General features: G+C 45.7%; 1 long non-coding RNA gene across 5 annotated transcripts in view; it reads left to right on the forward strand.

Moving 5' to 3' along the window:
* Nucleotides 1–12,480, forward strand: part of LOC112984253 (uncharacterized) — a 49,959-nt gene that overhangs the window by 14,005 nt on the left and 23,474 nt on the right. For 4 of the 5 annotated variants that reach the window (XR_010391759.1, XR_010391760.1, XR_010391761.1 and 1 more), the window contains 3 exons: nt 2,437–2,528; nt 3,240–3,325; nt 5,206–5,352. This is a non-coding gene — a long non-coding RNA (uncharacterized LOC112984253). Of the gene's footprint in view, nt 1–2,436; nt 2,727–3,239; nt 3,326–5,205; nt 5,353–12,480 lie in introns of all 5 variants that reach the window. The other variant, XR_010391762.1, reaches the window with a different exon arrangement.

Genomic DNA, 12,480 nt, shown 5'->3' on the forward strand with positions numbered 1-12,480 from the left:
ACTAACGTTTGTAAGAGCTGGTTGCACCTGCCAGTGCTAGAGGAGTTTGGAAACATGGGGAGGAAGCTTGCTGTTCCTGCTTTCCAACTCCTTGGGTGCTCACGTCCAGACTGTGCTCCAGCACTTGGCATTCCCTGGCCACTGCCAAGAGCGTTGGTCTGCCCTATGCTAAGAAGTCCTCACTTCTTCCCTTAGCAGACATCAGCAGGGGCAGAGCTCAGACACGACATTAAACATTCGAAGGGATAGCAAGGGAAGGAGGTTGAGAACAAGCTCAGGAGATGGAAGGTACACGAAGGTTAGAAGAAGATGCATTCATTAATTGGGGTGGTGTTGAATTGTTCTTCTTAATCTGTCTCCTGCTTACAGGACAGTAGAAAAGTCCTAAGCGTAGCTCTTGTTTGCTGTTTAACAAGCCCATCGATATGCACATATGCATTACCTTGTGTGTGCTTATGGAACTGTTTGTAAGAGTTTTTAGGTTGCCAGGTCAAATCCAGCCCAAGTTAGCAGCGACTGAAGTCACTGGGGCATACGGCCCAGCTTTGGAACCAGCGAGTCCCTCTCTCCAGTTTCCTGAGTGCTTTATCAGAGTAACGGAGACGGTCCGAGGTTTTCTGCTTGGTGTCCTTCCACATATCTCTCGTTTTGACTTTGCCTGCCTGGCCGGGGGCAGGACTCGCTCTTCGGGTGGGCTGGGAGCACAGTCCAGGACCTGAAACGCACAGCTCTGCTCTGAGCACTTGGGGGAAGGAGTGGATTTGCAGCAGCGGGCAGGAAAGAGGTCTGAGCTTCTGAGGGATTTGAATACCCAGGTCCATTAGAGATCCTGGGAAATATCAGCTCAGGTTCATGCTGGCATACTTTGGAAATCTTTTAAAGTTAAGTACTAAGAATCAATGCATTGCAAGACTCCCAGCATGTAATTCTGAACCCATTAGAAGACTTGTGCTAATTCTGAAAATAATCTTTCTATTGTAAATATTAGTTTAAATGTATTTTTAAAGTATTTTGAACTTGTGTATCAGGCAGAAGGGGAACAATTAAATCAAAGTAAACATTGCATTGTATTGCTTTAATTGTGATGGATTGAATCATTTGCTGAAGGAGAATATCTACAAAGCATATCTAAGTGCAAAAGCAAATGTGAAATTGAAAATTGGTCTCAGCTGTTCCACTCCCCATGATAAATGTATATTTGTGTAATACATTCCTTGCCATATCTTGATAACATTAGGGGCATGCAGTGCATGAATTAATTTTACTGAGAACTGCTGTGAGATTATCTCTGAGCCTGTATAAGCATGAGGAATCAACTTTTATTCTCAGGTCTGTTATGTATTCATTTATACTTTTATGTTTTTAAAACTGCCTAAGGGAGAGGAAAACCTTGCCTTTTTGAAGCATCGCACCAATGTCTAGTGTAATTCAGGGTTCAGAAAATTATAAACCAAAGTATGTGTTAGAGATGCGGTCTATCTGTCAAACAGGGACCTTCCATCCCCATGGTTTGGTATGGCCTGTCTACGGTCTCTGCCGTGGAAATAGGGCTTGGTGATCAAGCTTGAGAGTGGGATATGGGGTTGGAGTATGTGAGTGGCTTTTAACAGCAGTCTCTGATGGGTTAATGGCTCATACTGAAACCTCAAAAGCTCTAGTTTGGGAGGAGCATGGCAGAGCAGAGCCTGAGAGGACACCCAATCACCCAAGGTGAGAAGAGCTTTGGCACCAGGGCTGCAGGGTGAGGAGCAGCTCTTTAATTTAGACTCTTGTGCAGGGAAGCTGCATTTGAAAATGAGTATAAGGGGCAGAGCAAGACAGAGGAAGCTGATACTCGTGTTTTGATCCAGAATAACCAGGGTCATATATCCATGGCCTGAATGCAGCTGTCACCATGTGCTTGGTTCCACCATCAATGCTGAGGGATAGAAAGAGGAGGTCGGGGAGTGCAGGACTTTGTGGCAGTCCTGAATTAGCCAGTAGTTTTCTCTTCTGAAAGCAATTCTGAGGAAGCACCTTCAGGTGGCTTTCTAGCCGCTCTGCAGCACAGGGGCAAAACTTCTCTTTGGGAGTGACATTTTGGTATAAGAGCTTCCTTTGCAGGCAGTTTGGAGAGGGAAAACAAACCTGTCGTTGAGACTGGAAAGAACTCATTGGGCACTAGGAGACAGGGTCATCCAGGAAAGCTGGGGAGGTGATCTAGGAGTCCCAGACCTTGAGTGGGAGCAAACCCATTTCAGTCATATGTCCCAGGGACCTGCTCTAATCGGCACGTAGGCCTGGTGAAAAGCAGTGTGACAAAACGGTTGGGGTTCGCAAATCCAGCATGAAATGTCTTGCTGGAGAGTAGCTTGTATGGATCGGTATGATGTGTTGCCAGTACTCTAATTTATGCTTCTCCTATCACCAACGATTAATTATAATTGTTAATTGCAGGTTCTGTAACGGTGTCCTGCACGAGTGCACTAATCGTAAATGATGGCATTTTGCTGGCGGAGGAGCGGCTCCGCGTGCAGGAGCCGGCGTAGGTGAGTGCCCTGCGGTGCTGCGTAATAAGAGCGCGGCGGGTGGAGGTGGCAGGGCTGTAACAACTCGTGTGACAACTGTGCCCTTAATTGAGCGTTCTCTGCCTTCCCGGGGGCATCGGTGCTGCATCTTGGGAGCTGTAAGGCGTCGAAGAAATAGTTGAAGACCTGCTTAAATGCTGCTGGCCCTCACCGTAGCAAGTATGAAGTCGCATATTATGGTGTATTAGTGCCAAAATTTCCATGGATGTGAGCCTGCAGGGTGGTGGGGCACTAAGCAGGGCGATGGCGACCTGGGGAGCACCTTGCCAAGGGAAGCCATGAGCATGTGGGATGGCACCCCGAGGTGCTCACGGGGTTCATGGTCCCTGTTTGGGCAGGTGAGGGTCTGCGTGATGGTCTCTTGCTCCCCAAGGTGTTGCTGCCTTGTGTGTTGGTGTCTTTAGCTTCACCCCTGCCTTCCTGCGCGCTCTGGCAAACGTTGACTTGCTGCAGCGCAAGGGACTTTGGGCTGGTGCTTGGGAGCAGCACTGAAACTCGGGTTTGGGAGAAGGAAACACCCTGCTGCTTCTTGCCTTCTCTTCTTTGGCACCGAGTAACAGAAAAGTGATTCTCTCATGATCACCCTCCTTGATGGACGTTTAAACTGAATCTAGTTAGTGATCTATTGAGCAGTTTCTCTGATCTTAATTTTTATCTCTGTTTTATCCGGAGGTGCACCGTGAGAGTGCTGAGCACCCGGGCTGTCATTCCCAGGTGCACGGTCAGCTGCAAGGACTTCACGTTTCCGGGACTAGCAGGTACAGAAAGAAGCACAGCAAATACGTTGGCCATCCGATGCGGCCGCACGTATTGCTCGCTCCCTTCGGGGTGTATCGTCTGTCTGCGCGACTCCGGCTGCGTCAGCCCCTGCGTTGCTGGCAGCTGGTCTGCTCTGTCGTTAGCACTTCTAAGCTCAAACCTGGGACTGACGGGGCTGAGCTGCTGCTGTAGACGGTGAAAAGCCCTGTGCAAAGGGGAACGGCATTTTGTCCAGCAAGTGATGCTTTGTCGTGAAGGTATCCTATGTGCAGAGGTGCAGTAACAGATTTTTGCTTCTAATTCAAGCTGCTTGTGGAGCCTCTGGAGCTATTGGGACTATGGAAAAAAAGCTGCAGAATAAATTTTGTAACTGCTAATAAAGCTATTGGTATTGGTGGCTAGTGCTGGCTGTTAACTGTCCATCTCTGACCCTTTCTTGGTTAATGAAAATAGCTGTTGGATGAAAATGCTAAGAGTCTGCGTTGTGAACATGTGTGCTTGCACCACTAATCACTTGAAAAATCAATCTCCAGAACTTCATTTGTTAGGAGCAGCTGATTAGCTGCTCTCTGTGCTTTTTCCTTTCTAATAAGACCCCCGAGTTGAACACCAGAAGGTCTATAATTAAGGAGCGCTTTTTTCCTTCCCCTATGACACGCTGGCAAATGTTAAGCAGCAGGCGGCTGAGCATAAACAGGACAGAAATGCCTTCGCGTTGTTTGTGTGGCCCCAGGCGTCACCTGCGGAGAAGGGACACGGGCGCTTTGCTCCTCTCGGCACCGGCCTGGACAAACGCGGTGTCTGATTGCCGGTGTGCTGGCGTCAGCAGCGCGCTCGCTCCTGGGCCGAGCTGTGCTTGCAGGGATGCTCTTCCTTGGCCGGCCCGGAGACTATCCTGAAGGTGTCAATGTGGGAGCCACAGCAGCTCCTGACTCTCGGTTTCCTTGTACATCTTCCTCAATGGCCGCGAGTTAGATGATGATGAAGGTGGCCCAAAGATCTTTTGACCCAGTGAAAGATAACCGGAAGGATAATGTTCTGTGCTTCTGTATTTTGCTCTGAAGACACTTGGCTTGAATGGGAAAGCATAACTCTGTAGGCTAGGAAGGTTGATATGTTAAAATCTTAAATATTCAAGGTTTTTTTCAGTGACTTTCCTGTTTAGAAATGTATAATACAATTTGAACAGCAAGACAGATCAGAACTGCAGACAATATGGGGAGGAAAGGAAAGGAAGCAAACCATTGTATATAATCCTGCTACAGAGGAGTTTTGCAGACTGTTGTTTGAGAAAGGAGAGGATTCAAAGAAAAGCGCTGAGAGTGACCTAAAAACATGACCAAGGGAAAAGACTGGAAGAGCTTTAATTGTTGCCTCTAGAAGGGAGATGGAGAAGAGATGCAACTGTCCTCAAATATGCAAAAGATTCCCAGAGAGAAACAGTCTTTCATTGCTCACCATCCACTGGCGATCGTGGAAGAAGTAGCAAGCTTAAACTGCAGCAGAAAAAGAGCTAGGTTGGACACCACACGGGGAAACCTGTCTAGCAGTGAGGAAACTGAGGCACCAGGCTGGTTGCCTGCAAAGACCGGGGAACCTCCAGCACTGGTATTGCCAGAGCAGATTAGAGCAGCAGCAGTCAGGGGTTTCGAGGGAGCTGGTGCTGCTTTGGAATAATCCTGCTCCGTATCCTTTCTACCCACGCTCTGCAAACGGAATGATGAAGTTGGGAGTGCCAAGAGGGGGAAAAAAAGTAATAAATGGACACAAATTAAGAAAAAACAAAAGAAGAAAAAGATGTCAAACTAAACTTTCAGCAGGTGAAGATGTTTGTGGCAACTCTGCACATCCCGGTCCTTCTTTTTTGTTTCTCCAAAAGCTTAGGTGGCTCTTCAATTCACTTGAGAAATACCCACCCGGGTAACATCCCGCGACCCTTTCTGATTGCCGCTTCTGTGATTTCTATAGAGGTGGAGCTACACTCTGTGTGACCTGTTGCTTCTCGCTGCGATCAGCTGGCCTCAAGGTAAAGAGCTTTTATTTATTTATTTATTTATTTATTTATTTACTTGTACTGTCAGTTTGACTGAATCAATCCCCCCCCCCCATGCCCCCATGTTGATCTTTTCATGGTATTGTTAAACAACAAGATAATTTATACAGGATATTTGTAATACATACAGAATTAAAGACTGGCTTGCGGTATGTACTGTACCTATGAAAACATACGAATTGTGTAAAAACATTGAGAAATTGCTTGGTTTTACTTCTCTCACAACACAACCGGTTGGCCTTTCTGGTAGATACCTAGTAATATTTTAGCTATATCCCCAGCATATATCAGGCTCAACATAGGAAATCCAAGCTGTGTCCAAATAATGGAAGCAGGTCTAGGAACGACAGTGTTTCCCTGGATATCAAATATCAGGATTTGATGGATATCTTTATTAAAAAGTATTTGTCTTTCTGCTATACTTCTGCAAAAGGTGTTTCTTTTTTTTAAGTTACAATGCTCTAACTACTGTGGCTTTAAGTGAAAAGGGCATTCAGTGAACGAAGCTGGGGTTTTTTTTTTTTCTGACTGATGCCTTCTGGCTTCTAAATGACCATGCATCAGCCATCTGGCACAGAGAAAGTTTTTAGTATGAAAAATTAATTAGATAGAGTCGAAGCATAATACTGCCTTGATTTTCTCCAGTGAAAAAAATAGTTTGTGCCCATAAACTGCAGTGAGGAAAAATGCCAATAGAATAACAATTTCGCTTCTTAAGTTTGTGTTCAATTGGTCCATTTTCAGAAAAGTGAGCAATACTCGTAGCTGAAGGTGTGTTGTGTGCAGGTAGCTGCTGCGTTGGCTAACCTGCCTAGCCCAGCCCGTATGTCGGGTATGACCCAAACAACCTGCTGCCTTGGCCAAACAGCAATGGCTAATGATGACGGATTGTGAGATAATAGTTTTACGATGTGGACACAGGGTTATTAGGGACTGGAGCAATTCCATCAAGCCCTGAACTTGTGGCTGAGCTGGAACTTTAACCCTGGTCTCCGGAGATAAAAAGATAAAATGTCAATACAATAAAATGATGAGATGGGGAAAGAATTTTGGTTACTTTTCTTTCTCCTTTGCCAAACTCAGCAAAGAAAAAATCTGATTGTTTCGTAACTCCAGGCTCTGCACATTTGCGCAGAAGCCCGTAGGTGAAAACATATGTGGAAACTACTGGTTTAGTGGCTGAGTGGAGAGCCCGACCCTGGAACTTGGCAGTGAGCACACGCGGTTAATGCATGAAACTCAGCAGGTCCAGATTGTTTTAGGGTTGTGCCTAAATGCAGCTATATAAAGTCATTGGTAATACTGTGGCTGAAGGCTTGCACTGTATTTATAGAGTAATGCCAGTAAAAGGTGTGGTGAATTTGCAAATGATGACGTCTGGGTTGGGTGGGGAGAAGAGTTGACACAGGGTGTTCATGCGGGAAGCATTGCAGGCGCTTCCAGTAGCATGCAGAAACGGACAGCTGGTCTGCACGGGCTGCCCCAAAGGAGGATAGGTAGACCTGGGTAGGGATCTAGACCCGAGTCTGTCCTGGCCTTTCATGACAGTTGAAACGAGACACTTGTCTTGCAAATGTCTCTGCTTCGTGACATCCAAGAATTTTACATTTTGGGATTATTTCAAGGGCAAAATACTTGCCCAGGAAGAGTAACATATCACACTGGAACTACACTGATTTCCCTAAGAAGGATCAAGACTTAGTTTTTTAACAAGGGTGTTGTGGTGCCTGTATCTTCTGACAGTCTTGAGAATATTTCTGTTGTTGTTCACTTTTTTCCCAGAGGATCTGAAGATGTTAACCTAGACGTGGAAGTAGGTTGTGTAGTAAAGCGTGACAAACTGCTCCAGTCTGGTTGTGAGCTCTATAAAATACCAGATCAGCCAGCAATCTGGCTTGGGAACATGCAATCATCTTGATTACCAAAGTGCATGTATCCTTTTGGGAACTGCAGGTAGCTACCACGCGCTCTGGACCTTCCCTTTCCAGCGAAAACCAAATTTCTGCTTTCCCAACAACTGTGGGCATTTAAGATGTTTCGTTGCTCTGCAAGGAGATATCCTTCATATTAGCTATCAACCCCTTTGTGAATACTTAAGCCTTTTAGGGCTTTTTGACTAGCACTGTGTTAAGCGTGTGTTTGTGCAGGATGACTGCCGAAATGTTAAAACTAGTTAGCAGCTTAATCTAAATGCTGAATAGTAGGATTAAAAAGGTGATTTTTATATAGCCCTAATCACCTTCTTTGAAAGAAATGTTTGGCCTATCAAAAAAATCTCGGATGTCTTTTAATGGGAAATCCAGCAATTTATGTAGAAATGAATGTTTCACCTTTTAGGTAAACTATATTTAATTTTTAGTGTTACCTGAAACTGATGCTGATGCGTGGGCAGCTTTGGATTTGAAAGAGTAGTTTGTACCTGATTTGTCATCGTTAGCTTTGCTAATTAGAAGCTGTATGCAGAGAGCTCTGCCCGGGAGGGCTGGCGCGTGGCTCACCCGCCGTGCTTTGGCAGTGCATCCCTGCTGTGGAAATCGCATGTCGGACTGACGGCAAATGTTGGGGAAATGGTATAATTCACTGAAAACAACTAATGAGGAGAAAAAAGTAGCAGACAAGCAAGCAAGTCCCATGTCACCTTCTATGTAGTCGGTGTTGTCCTCTTGAAACTGTGCCTTTTGCAGCGCGACTGTGTGTCCTGCTGCTTTGCAGAGCCCTGGTGAGCAGCGATTTCAAGGGCCTTTTCTGGGGAGAGCGATGGATGGCTGCTGTGCACATCCCACGTTGCGCTGGTGGGTGGCTGCAGCGGTGAGAGCCAAGCGAGCCTAGCCCATGCCGTGAGCGGTTGAAACGCCCTCCAGCACGAGGGATCAGCTCCATCTGGAGACGTTTGACCAGCTCTCCTGCCCCATGGCCGCTCTGCGTAGACACTGAACCGGAGATGGAAGTGTCCTTCTCTGTGGCATCTTTCAGAGGGCTACGTTTGCCTCGCTCCATGCCGCACCCTAAGGTCTGTGCACCTCTGGTCTAACTCTCTCCAGAGTAAACGTGGAGGTTGTGCCATAAATACCACTTCTGGGACTGTGGGGAGGGGTTGGTAGGGCCAGGATGGGGGAGTTTGTGGCTCTGTTTGCGTTTGGAGTGAAGGGTAATGCTGTGGTCCTCCAGCTCCTCTCGCACGTGAGCTTCATAGCAGGTCTCCGTCATGAGCGGCTCCGAATCCCAGGCGCACCAAAGCTGCTGGATGCAGTTTGGCCTCCGATAAGCAGGTCCTGGGTGTCCTGGGGAGCAGTTCTTGGGACTGATGGTGGCTGTGTTTATGCCGTTATATGTCTCTTAATGGCTGTTCTCAGTGGGAAGTTTGATGCGGGCTCCAGTTCAGCATATCTCCACCCTCTGCGCTTTTTGCTCCGTCCCAGTTCACGGTGCTGCCAAACCAGGAGCTGAACTTTCCGAGGAGGAAAAAGTCCCCCCATGGAGCCCATCCCGGCTGAAAGGGAGCAAACGGCTGTCAGCAGGGCAGTGCTGAGGAGCCACGGGTGAAGCGGGCCACGGCCTGTGTTTCTGGGCAGGTGTTTGAGGGGGAAAAAACAAAATTTTTCATCTTTTTTCCCCTGACAGACCCAACTGGGGCTGAAATTAATAGGAATGAGTCTCCTGCTGGCTTCATCTGTGGAATCGCAATGGGTTTCAAAGCTAATGCTTCAGTATGTGGTAAGGGTATAGAAAAAGAGACCAGAAGAGCTTCCTTAGATGATCAGAATCCAGGGATTCTGCAAATTACTGGCCTCTACATTTTACATTAATATGTCTGGAGGGTGGTTGTCAAATCTCACCTTCAGGAATATGTGTCAGCCTTATATTTTGACCTTACTTGTTTTACCTTAAGAGCAATCAAACTGGTCCCTGAGGCAGGTATTACTTGCGTGACACCTTTAGCGCGATCCAATTAGCACTGCGCTCGCTCCGAAAGCTGGAGTCTGGTTGCAGCGGCTGAGTGTGTGCTCAGCATTGAAACTAGATCGTCTGACTGGCAGAACCGAGCCAAGAGCCTGAGCTGCCATTTCCTCGTGCTGCCCCGGACAGGAGCGTGCTCACCATATGGTGCTCCTGCTATGCCCGAACTATTTCTAGCTTCAAACACTGGCACTGGAACAGACAGTTTTAAAAATAAGGCTTTGATGCTGCCAAGATGTCTGCTGACCGCACCGTAGGCCTTTTCTGCTGGTAGTCCAACCAGCGTTGGGCCGCACACCCTTCAAATGATCCCTGCTAGTCCCTCCATAATACAACATCACACACTTTATTCTTCTTCCATACCCCATCCCTTAAACATGTTTTTAACCAAAATGCTTTCTGTCCTGCTCTTCTTGCAAACCTTTGTGCCTGGGTTTGTATGTCCTGACCTTATTTATCCATCTGGAAAGGAAGCCAACATACTTTCTAGGCAATGAAATGAGTTTTCACTTCTGGAAGCTGCAGCTAAAGCCTGGTCCTGGTGGAAGCTTGAGGTTCGATCATCTTCCATATCTCTTTGGGTTTGGCTTTTTCCAGCCCTGCTGCCTGCTAGCTCTCAGTTCTCCTTATGCTTTTGGCTTGTTAGCCAGTTTTCCAAGTGGCTTCTATAACTTTGGTTAGAAACCTTTTGGTTTTGATGCCAGTTGCAGAATAGACATGTGAATTTGTCCCCTTAACTTAGCAGTGGTATTTGGTATTTTTCTCAGGCTTTCCAATAACCAAAGGCAATGGCGTCAGATAGAAAACATGATAAAATAAGCTAAACAAATGGAGAATATTTCTTTTCCTTTGAGTGTTACAGAAAATAATTCCAGCTCTTGCTGTTGTTGTTTCTGTTGAAGTTTTAATATATTTTTTGAAGCATAATAATAAATTTACCCAATTACATTATCTCTGCATGTCTATAAAGCCCCCTATATTTTAAACTAGTAGTTGATTTTTTTCAGCCATTCCAGGAATACAAAAAGCAGTTATTATTTCTTAGCAGCAGATGTACTGTAACTCTTGATTATTTTATATTGAAGGCTGAATTATATTAATTTGACTGTTCATAGTTTTTCTTTGTAATGTACTGTCGCTATTCTCAAATGCTTTTTGTACAACTGCTCAAGATCCTCTCCCTACAAAAACATACTGAAAGTATTTTCTTTCAATGCTAACCCCACTAAGCCTTTTAACAGAACTCGAGTACTCCTAGAATATTAGTATATTCTATATTTTCATTTTGGAAAGAGGTAAGTACCCAAATCTGCATAAGAAAGAGCTAATCAACTCTTTAAATTGATTAGTCAACAAAATTAGACAGCCCTAACAAAAAAGTGACTTTTCCCTTGAAATATTTGACTTGTCATGTATTTCAAAGAAAAGGTCTTGAGGTTTAACAGACTGCTCAGGCTCATGTGAGTGTTGGTGTTTTCTTGCATAATGCCCTCAGTATCTCTGTGCTCGCTCTGTTTGCCGTGACGGGGGTGGGAAAGAAAGAATCTTTTTGTTATCCTTTATCAAAGGCTTGCAGTGCTTTGCTTTTATTTACTGTCAGAGCTTGGGTTTCCTGGAACATCAAGTTGTAATTATCTCCCCATGTTTGATGACCTTTCAGTCAACTCTGATTTTGCTTTTGGATTCAGTGCTAATTCTCTGGCCAATTTTTAAAGGGGTCTTAACTTAGCGTCTAATTAGTCCATCCAGAACTTCAGTTCCTTCAGCCGTAGTACAGATGATTAAATGTAATGCGTCCATAGTGTTGTATGTGCAATGAAACATAGGCAACGTTTTAGGTGGGTTTAGTTAAAAAAGTAAATAACACTTGAAAATATAGCTATACCGTGATTGCATCAGTTTTGCGGCTTTCTGCCTGACAACTGTGGGGTCTGACACTGGTTGGCAGAAGCTTCTGCGATGCTCAAAGGTTGCGGATGCCTTTGGAGAATGTGGTCTTGGAATAACGTTTACGGTCACTGCCCCAGATAACTGCATTCAAAGCTGCTGGAGTGTGACATATTCCAGAATTCCTCCCTGCTCCGATGCTAAATGTAGCTCTTCTGGCTCCAGACTGAGCTCTACGGACTGGTGCTTCCCTCTAACAAAGAGCTGGAGACAGACGGCGCCAGCAGAAATAACCCTCCTGATGGGCAGCTCAGGAGAAACTTAGGCTGTGTTTTAGACATTTCTCTGGTGTTGGTGATGAAAGGTGTTAGTTTAACTGAATGATACAAGACCCGGGGGGAGGTATTTAAGTCTGATCTCTAACCAGCGCAGCAGTGCGCAGTGTGTGTGGTATCAGGTGAGAACTTGACCTGCTTACACGGTCAGAAAGGTCTATCACTGATAAACTGTAAGTAATAAGACACTTAAAGCCATCTGAAAAGCAAAAATGTAAATGTTTGCTGGAGAGGCTATCATGCCAGCTGACGGCCTTGCAAGGTCAAGCTGATAACTGTTCTCTACAAATAATGGACTATTAGACCTGGTTACCTTAAAAGAGACTATTTGCTGACTAATTATCCTCTCAAAGGTTTATCCTGTGGGTGTGGTAAAGTCCTGCTGACCTTTACTTCGAAATCCCTCTAAAGAGAATAAACTTAAAACCACCTAGGGAGCAGGTGACGTACCCATCCTGCTGCAAATCCAAAGGATGACAGGTATTCCTGGAGGAGCCAACAGTCTTGTGCTCCTTGCTGACACTTAGGTTTCACAAGGAGGTTTGGGGCCCCTTGCTAATGTCTTTAGCACCTGGTGGCCCTTGCGTTCCTGCAAGGAGAGCCCATATTTCTTGCCTCTTGGGGCACTGCTGCAGAGTGCTACTGCAGGTCCCACCAGTGAAGGTGGCACAGGGCATCAGGCTCCCCTGGCACTGCTGTGTTTCTTCACGTTAAGTTGAGTTTGGTTAAATTGCTCTCAGTGTTGTCAGCATTGAGTTGAGGTCTTGGTAGATGCAATTTGACAGGGCTCCTTTGATAGACAAGAGTGATGTGTTTGATTTGCATTTCTTTCTTTTTAAATCCTGCCTTTTCCTTTCCCTTGCCCTCTTGGCATGTATGTGTGGGCTTTCCACTCTGTATAAGTTAGATGTAAATTGATCCC

The sequence above is a fragment of the Dromaius novaehollandiae genome, chromosome 15 (assembly GCF_036370855.1).
Source record: "Dromaius novaehollandiae isolate bDroNov1 chromosome 15, bDroNov1.hap1, whole genome shotgun sequence".
Lineage (NCBI taxonomy): Eukaryota > Metazoa > Chordata > Aves > Casuariiformes > Dromaiidae > Dromaius > Dromaius novaehollandiae.